Source organism: Equus quagga, chromosome 10 (assembly GCF_021613505.1).
Source record: "Equus quagga isolate Etosha38 chromosome 10, UCLA_HA_Equagga_1.0, whole genome shotgun sequence".
Classification (NCBI taxonomy): domain Eukaryota; kingdom Metazoa; phylum Chordata; class Mammalia; order Perissodactyla; family Equidae; genus Equus; species Equus quagga.
In genome coordinates, this window is record NC_060276.1 from 89409140 (window position 1) to 89417901 (window position 8762).

The 8762-nt window shown below is 51.2% G+C and overlaps 1 pseudogene; it reads right to left on the bottom strand.

Moving 5' to 3' along the window:
- Positions 1–7171: 7171 nt before the first annotated feature.
- LOC124245500 (GTP-binding nuclear protein Ran-like) lies at positions 7172–7826 on the bottom strand (annotated as a pseudogene).
- Positions 7827–8762: the final 936 nt, after the last annotated feature.

Here is an 8762-nt window from a genome sequence, read left to right on the forward strand (position 1 = left end):
CAAGTTGGCCCCTGGTTTCACTACCACCTCAAGGAAGTGGGATGTCACTTCCAAAGTGAAACAAGTTGTAGCACATTGTACCACCTACTGTCAAGAAAAAGGCACACTGTTTGGTGTCATTTTGGATTTTAGGGGCAACACACACCCCATTCGAGCCAGCTGCTCTGACCCAATTGCCAAATAACCCAGAGGCAGCCAGTTCTGAGGGGATGCAGAGCAAGAGACGGCTCTGCGACAGTCAAGGCTTCAGTACAGCTGCTCTGCCACTTGGGCCGACGGTGCTCAAAAAGTCTCTGGCAAATAGGCGTGCTGTCTGGAGGCCCTGGCAAGCCCAGAGAAGAGATTCGCACACAGACCCCTGGGGTTTGAGGCGGGGTTGCGGCCTCTTCTGCTGTCAAGTGCTTCCTAGATCCCCACTGTACGCCTGATCGTGGAACATCTGCAAAATTTGGTTCACCACTTACGTTCAGGAACTTTCCATAGATAACTACACTCTGTGGCCTCAAGTTTTTTGGACTGAAATTGTGTTTCATTAAACTGGACTTGTAGCCACTTGCCTTGCTAAGTGATCAACCCATGTTGTATATCTCCCAACTAATTGTGTGATATTGAGCAAATTAGCTCATCTGTTGAAAAGTGAGGATAACATTACCTGGCAGTGTTGGTTTGAGGTAAAGTGTGCAAAGGGCCTAGCACAAGGATCCAAAACCTGGTAGCATTTATTATTGCTACAACTAGGTTGTTAGGAAAACAGTATGGTGGTTCCTCAAAAACTAAACATAAAAAAAAATTAGGGCCAGCCCGGTGGCACAGTGGTTAAGTGCACACGTTCCGCTTCTTGGCAACGGTTCGGATCCCGGGTGTGGACATGGCACCGCTTGGCAAGCCATGCTGTGGTAGGCATCCCATGTATAAAGTAGAGGAAGATGGGCATGGATGTTCGCTCAGGGCCAGTCTTCCTCAGCAAAAAGAGGAGGATTGGCGGCAGTTAGCTCAGGGCTAATCTTCCTGAAAAAAAAAATAATAATTAAACATAGAATTACTAGATGATCCAGCAATTCCACTTCTGGGTATACACTCAAAAGAACTGAAAACGAGGGCTCAAACAGGGATTTGCACACCCATGTTCATAGCAGCATTATTCACAATAGCCAAAACGTGGCAGCAACCCAAATGTCCACTCATGGATGAATAGATAAAATGTGGTATATACATACAATGGAATATTATTCAGCCTTAAAAAGGAATGAAATTCTGACACATGCTACAACACGGATGAACCTTGAAGACATTACGCTAAGTAAAATAAGCCAGACACAGAAGGACAAATATCGTATGGTCCCCCTTGTATCAGATACCTAGAGTTGCCAAACTCATAGAGACAGAAAGTAGGTGGTTGCCAGGGGCTACGAGGAGGAGGGGCGTGGGGAGTCAGTGTTTAAGGGGCACAGAGTTTCAATCTGGGGTGATCAAAAACTTCTAGAGATGGATGGTGATGATGGTTGCACAACAATGTGACTGTACTTGATTACACTAAACGGTACACTTAAAAATGGTTCAAGTGGTAAATTTTGTGTTATTTGTATTTTACCACAAAAAGTATGCAAATGAATGTAATTCAGATTTTTTAAAACCGGGTTAACTTTCTAAGAGCAGTGAGTGCATCTTTTACTTCTTTAGTGTCAGTCAATTAAAAATATTCATGGAAGCCTGACCGCCATTTGGCATCTAAGACATAGAACCTGTCCTCACACAACTCATGTTCTAGATGAGTCTTAGTGCCTGGTGAACTGTGTCAGACACAGGGCAAGGGCTTGTGGTGTGGTGACCAACACTTGCACAGGGCTAGGTAGCTTTTTGCTGTCACCTCTAGAGCAGGTTTAAGGTTGTTCTGAGGGCAAGCTCCGTCTCTGTTTAGCTTCTCTTCACACCTGCGGTACCCAGCCTCCAAGATGGCCTCCAGGGGTCTCTGCTTCCTGGGCCACACCTGTCTGTAATCCCCTCCTGCTGGGGTGGGCTGGACTTAATGGAAGACAGAAGTGACATGCTATCGGGAGACTAGGTCATAAAAGGCAGAGTGGCTCATCTCTCAATCTCTCTTCCCCCCTCGTCACTCACACTGGGGCAAGTGTCCCCAGAGTAGGCCTGTGGAGAGGCCCAGGCAAGGAACTGAGGCCTCCTGCCAACAGCCGCATGAGTGAGCTCAGCGGCAGATCCTCCGGGCCCAGGCAAGTCTTGGCAGAGCGCAGCCCTGGCCCACAGCCTGACTGCAGCCCTCCCCACAGACCCCTGAGCCCGAGCGCCCAGGGTCCTCCCCCTCAGAAATCATGTGCCATAATACCTGCCCGTTGTTCTAAGCTGCTACATTTCGGAGTAATCACACAGCCATATATAACTAATATCTTCCCATCACAGTCCAGGGCTTAACAGTCAGGAAATACAGTCTGGACTCAAATCCTTGTTAGGCCACTTGCAAGCTGTGTGGCCTTGAGCGTGTAACTTAACTTTTCTGTGCCTCAGCTTCCTCAATTACAAACTGGGGCATACTCCTAGTATCTACCTCATAAGGTTGTGAGGATTAAATAAATCCATATCAAGTGCTTGGCAAGGTGCCGGGCATACAATTAGCAGTCAGCAAATGTCAGCTGCTCTTGTCGTTGTTCTTATCATGGTTGATGGGAGAATGCTGCAGAGACGTGTGGGGACTCAGGAGGAAGCCCCTGTCGGCAGCATGGTGCTCCCGACCTCCAGAGGAAGATGGCGTGATGAGTCTTTCCAGGCGCCCCGGAACAGGGTCATGGCTTTGCCTCCATGCGGAGCATTGCGGGGCTCTTCTCACTGCAAATGGGACCGCGCTGCTGCCGGGCTGCACAGAGGAGCCCTCGGGACGGTTCCTGGAGGCCAGGCCTCGGGGTCATGCCCATCCCTGGGCAGAGCAGCCGCTATGCTGAGCATGTGTCCTGGGTTTGTAACATCCCTGCTCTGGAAGATGATGTCAGAGAATGCCCTAGACAGGATGGACTGTGGCTGAAACTAGAAATGCTGCGATTTCTAGTTTCCAGTATTCAGTGTTATTTTCCCTTTTCCCAAAGGAAAAACATTTGATTCCAATTTATTTGCAGGCCTGAAATAAGCTGTTTCCCACAATTGGAAGGTATTATATATGGTGCACACCAAATAAGAGAAGGGTTGGAAAAAGGTAAGCAGGAAACGTTGCCCATGAAAGCAAAGCGAGTTACAAAGTGAAAGAGGCCAATCTGAAAGGCTGCATACTGTATAGCTCCAACTACATGGCATTCTAGAAAAGACGAAACTGTGGAGACGGTCAAAGGAGCAGTGGCTGCTGGGGTGGGGTGGTGAAGAGGCAGAGCACAGAGGATTTTTGGGACAACGAAACTATTTTTGATCCTGTCATGAGAGATACATGTCATTATATATTTGTCCAATCCCATAGAGTGGCCGACCCTGAGAGTGAAGCCCAGGTTGAACTACGGACTCTGGGTGATGACGATGTGTCGGTGGGGGTTCATCCGTGGTAACAAATGCACCACTCCGGTGGGGGATGTTGATAACGGGGGAGGCTGTGCATGTATTAGGGCAGGGGGGATATGGGAAATCTCTGTACCTTCCTCTCGATCTTGCTATGAACCGAAAACTGCTCTAACACGTAAAAGCTATTTTTGAAAAAAAGTAAAATGAGAAAGCTTTGATTTGAGGACATGTTATTTCAAACTCCACTGAGTGCAAGTAACAGAAGTTTCAAGCTCACTGAACCTCAGTTTCTTGGTCATAGGTGCCTGGTGAACCACAAGACGGGAATTATTGTTATGGAAGATGGGAGGATGCTGCAGTGGACCTCAGACAGGCCTGGAAGGCGGCAGGGAGCACAGGCTGAGGCGGAGTTCGTGCGGCCTGCCCCATCTATGCCAGCATCTCTTGATTCCCTCTGTCTTCCTCCCTCAGCCTCCTACCCTAGGGTGCTCCCTCCGCCTCCTGGGGGCCGCAGCCTCCCACTGCTCCCCTATTTACACAGAATGGTCTCTCCCTCTGCGCAGACACTTTCTTTTTCTCCATTCCAATTCTAAATTCCTGGGCAAGGGGACTCTGGTGGCCCAGTATCTTGGGGCAGATGTCAGCTCCCTGCTCCAGCAACTCTGGCCATGGGGGCTGGAGGTGGGACCGTGGCACAAAGGAAGCTGCTGGAACCCATCCCTGCAAGGAAGCGAATGTGTCTGTGCGTGCGCGTGTGTGGGAGGGGGGCCTACGAGGAGGTGTGTGGGGCTGGTGCCTTTCAGCTGGGCCTAGTTCTGTGACATGGGGCAGTTGCGCCCCCAGGAGCAGGAACCTTAGCCGGCAGAACTCTGCCCCACTTTCTGTGCTGTGCTGGCGCCGCTGTCCCTTTGGACTCAAGGCCGGAGCAGGGGCTCTGATTTGGAGCGTGGCGTTGGAGGAATTATTACTGCCAACCATCCTGAATGCGTCCTTCTTATATAACTAAATGGCAACCGAGAGGATGTTTGGATTCTGCTTTTTCCCCCCGGATGCAGTAGTTTATTAATTCGTGTGCAAAAAAATAAAAAGGAAGTAATAGAATAACCTTGTTTATGTTCTGCTCCCCTGTTCTGTGTGCTCACTTGTCTGCAGCCTGGCCCTGGCGTGGGGAGCAGGAACGCCGGGCCCGGGGGAGGGGGCCGGGCCCGGGTGGCAGCATCTTCCGCTGCGGACGCGCGAGGCCAATGCGAGTCATTCCTCTCCCTCCCTCCCCCCGTTCACCCCTCCCTCCCTGCTCCCCCTGCGGGTGCTGGGCGTCCTTGGAAGGAAAGAGGGCTTACTGGGAGGGTGGCTTCGAGGCCGGAGGACCCGCATCAGTCATTCTAAACGTCTTTGGAAGCGGGGACAGTATCAACAAGGAGGTTGAGACTCGGGTTCTAGACGGCCTCGGGGGCGCTCGCCGCGCCTCCCCACCCTCACCCCCACCCCCACCCCGCCTGGCGCCCTCCTGGGGACCGCGCCGGCCGCCGCCACCGGCCACCCGTGTGCGCCCCTTCACTTCGGGGCTGCCGCGGGCTCCTCGGATCCCACGGTGCGGGGCTTACAGTAGTCGAGGACGGGAGCCCAGGGGTGCCGGGGCTCCCGGAGAATGTGACTCCGAGGGGCAGGGGGTCTCCGCTCCCCAAAGCCTGGGCGCCCCAGTGCGACCGTGAGCCCCAGGGCGGCGCGCCTGCCACCCGTCCCCTCGCAAGGAGGGACGCGGGGATCGAAGGATGGCCCGATCGATCCGAGAGAAGCTTCTGGCCCCGCCCCGGATGACTTGGAACGGTTCGTAATCGAGGCTGGCCCGCCTTTTCCGGCCCCTCCCAGCACCCCCACCCCCACCCCGAGGCCGCAGCCCGCGCCGTCGGGCAGGCGAGCCCAGGCGGCAGGAGGCTGGGAAAGGAGCGGGGCGAACTGGCTGCCCGCGAGGCTGCACTTCCCGGTCGCCCCCTCCCAGCCCGCGCCTGGGCCTGGGGATCCGGGCTCCTGCAGTGCTGGAGCCTCGCCCGGCGGGGGGAGCGGGCGAGAGCAGCCTTTGCAGTGGGTTTTGGAGGTGGGGTCAGGCCCACAACCTTGTTCGCCTTGTTCACCAGGCCTCATCCTTGTTCACCTCGTGACACACCCAGAAAATGTAGATAATATCTCTGTGACCTTCAGCGGTGAACTGGAGAGTACTTGGAGGGTCCAAATGGGGTCTGGTGGGAAAGGAATGTATTTCATTCTGTGTATCATGCAATCATGTAAAGAAATTAAATACAAACTATTAGAAAAGGTGTTAAATAGCAAGTGTGTATATATATTTTCCTAGTGAAATCTTTCCAAGCTTCGCTTTTATTTTTTAGCTTTTACTATGGAAAATTTCAAACATATACGAAAATGGAGGAGTAGATGATGAACCCCCAGCTGCAGCAACTGTCAAGGTGGGGCTGGGTTTGTTGCATCTCCACCCCCAGCCACTTCCCCCTCCTGTTGTCTCTTGCACTTTTTTTTTTTATTTTTTATTTTTTTTATTTTTTTTTAAAGATTTTATTTTTTCCTTTTTCTCCCCAAAGCCCCCCGGTACATAGTTGTATATTCTTCGTTGTGGGTTCTTCTAGTTGTGGCATGTGGGACGCTGCCTCAGCGTGGTCTGACGAGCAGTGCCATGTCCGCGCCCAGGATTCGAACTAACGAAACACTGGGCCGCCTGCTGCGGAGTGCGCGAACTTAACCACTCGGCCACGGGGCCAGCCCTGTCTCTTGCACTTTTTAGTGTCAAGTTGAGCTTGTGTTTTAGTCAGCCTTTGCTGTGTAACAAGCCGTCTCAAGGCCTCGTGTCCCCAAACAACAATAGTGCATTTTTTCTCAGGACTGTGGTGGTTGGCTGGGCACTTCCTTTGCTTGTTTGACTGGACTCACTCAGGAGGGAGGGTCAGCTGGGCTGGGAGGCCCGGGAAGGCCTCAGTCCTGTGTCTGCCTGTGGACTAGGACCCTCACGTCTCTCCTCCATGGCTTCTCATGCTCTAGAAGGCTAGATGGACTTCCTTATGTGACAACCAGAGCCTTCAAAGAGAATCAAGGCCTCAAGCTTCCTGACAGTGGGAGTCCCAAGTCACTTCCGCCCTCTTCTGTTGGCCAAAGCGAGTAGTCACAAGGCCAGCCCAGACTCTGGGGTGGGAGGGATAGAGGAATATCGCCGTGGATATTACTGGATGGGAGGAACAAAGGGGAGGGACACATTGCAAAGTGAATACTAGCATGGGAGAGATTGGTGGCCTTTAACAATCTGCCACAGTTTACTTTCATCAACATAACTTTTTATATGAGGATTTATGCTTGCAAAAGCCACACACGATTCCTAATCTAGGCTTTGTAATGATGAACACTTTGAATGCTTGATGGTCACCATCAAGGAGAAACTTTGTTAGCACAGGTAAGCAAGTGACATTTTTGTTTATCATCCATTTAAAATTGCGCAACAGTTGGAATTATATTTAAAGAAGCTGGCAGTTCTTCCTTTTGTGGACAGATGACACATTGACATTTCTGGTAGCAATGGGAATAGATTTTGAATCCAAACCTATCTTTTCCTATCAGGCACTTGAAAATAAAGATGCAGGTCTAATTTGCAGAAGGCACATGCATTATTAGCAGCCCATCAGCCACAAAAGGATGGAGGTACCTGATACATGTGGGGATGATGTGTCAGGGTGCACTGCGGGGACCCTGCCCCCCCAGCCTCACGCTGTACTGCCCAAGCTGGGTCCATGGGGGCAAGAGCAGGCATGGGGACAAACACCAAGTTAGGGTCTCCAGGTAGTTTGAAAACAAGCCAAAGGACGAACTTTTCAAAGTTGTACTTACTTTTAGCAAGAAATGTCATAGTACTGAAGATTCTTCTTTCAATGGAAGGTGATGGATTTTGCCTTAAATTTCCTGTCGTTAATTTTCACTTTGTTGTCAAACAACGTGATGGGGATGTTTTCACACGCTTGTACCAGATCTCTATATCAGTTAGGCATGTTCTTGTAAGTAACTCTCACATGTTACATCAAACATTCTAATGGCACACTGGGTTTGGATATAATGGCCGTCTCTTCCAGCCCACCAAATTTCTCCTGACCAGCTGTATCCCTATATTGAACTTAACAGGTCCTCTGTTGGTGTGGAACACAAGGACAGAGATCTCAACACTCACTGTGGCCACATGCTTCTCCAGTTCACCAAATGAGGTTTCACGAAGGTAGTTTCTCCAATACCAGTGCAACCAATACAAGTGTGAACTGAACTTGTGATTCTCCTTGGGCCGCCATCGTGAAGTTTTTCCCAAACGCGTCTCTGTGCCCCATCTGACCCAGGGTGCTGTGACCATTATTCTTGCATTTACTATTAACAGGATAGCTCCTTCTGTGCACCCCCTTGTAAAACTAGGCAACGATCTACAAGACCACCCTCACTTCCAACACCAACTGCAGAGTTCAGGGGTCCCCAAGACCACCCTCAGGTTTGATTATTTGCAGAACTTACAGAACTTACCTGAAGCTGTTATACTCATGGTTACAGTTTATTACAGTGAAAGGATACCAATTAAAATCAGTCAAGGGAAGAGACTCGGGGCAGAGTCCAGAGAGGTCCAACCACAGAGCTTCCAGTTGTCCTCTCCTAGTGGTGTCATGAACTCCTCCCAGCACCTATATGTGACAACACCCATGGAGTATCGCCAACCAGAAAGCTCACCCGAGCCTTGATGTCCAGAGTTCTTACTGGGGCTCAGTCACATAGGCATGGCTGGTTGCCCACCCTCTGGAGGCTGAGCCGATACTGTGTGACCCAAAGCTCCCACCAGAAATCACATTGTTTGGCTATCTGGTGTGGCGCAGGGCCCCCAGGTAAACAGACACTGTTGTCAGGCAAGACATTCCAGGGGTTTAGAGATCACCTCCCAGGAGCTAGGGGCAAAGGGCAGACCTTTCTTTGGGCAAGGGTCATTCTTTACTGCACACTCCTCATTCTGCTTTTCCTCTCTCTCCCTTTCTCCACATCCCTTTCCCTCCCACCTCTCCTCTGTGCTAGGCTGGGAGGTCACACTGTTATCACAGGGGGGTTGAAGGTCAATGAATGGGATAGGGTGCCTCAGTAGTTCCCTCCCCAGGGTCTCCACAGCTTTGTGTCCAGGGCACCATGCGGCAGAGGCCAGCCACACTGCTGTCTGGTAGGTGAGCTCAGGGAGACAGCACGTGGGTGCAGAG